Here is a 228-nt window from a genome sequence, read left to right as displayed (position 1 = left end):
AAGGCTACCACAGCCAGACTGTTTGCTCTTTAGGATTTCTAGATATTGCTCTATCCTGTACCCTAGTTTACCCTACCCCCTGTAATCAATAAAGTTCTCCTTTTTGACTGGTGTGGGAGACTTATTGAGGGGTGGGTCTAAATTATGCCTAAGAGACCCCTTAGGTCTGCGGACTAAGGGAGACTTTACTTTATGCCCCCGGACTTGGGAAAGTGCCCCAAGTGCCTA

Source organism: Gavialis gangeticus, unplaced genomic scaffold (assembly GCF_001723915.1).
Source record: "Gavialis gangeticus isolate Ggan-Ray unplaced genomic scaffold, GavGan_comp1, whole genome shotgun sequence".
Classification (NCBI taxonomy): domain Eukaryota; kingdom Metazoa; phylum Chordata; order Crocodylia; family Gavialidae; genus Gavialis; species Gavialis gangeticus.
The sequence above is the reverse complement of the archived record's forward strand: the minus strand, read 5'-3'. Positions refer to the sequence as shown.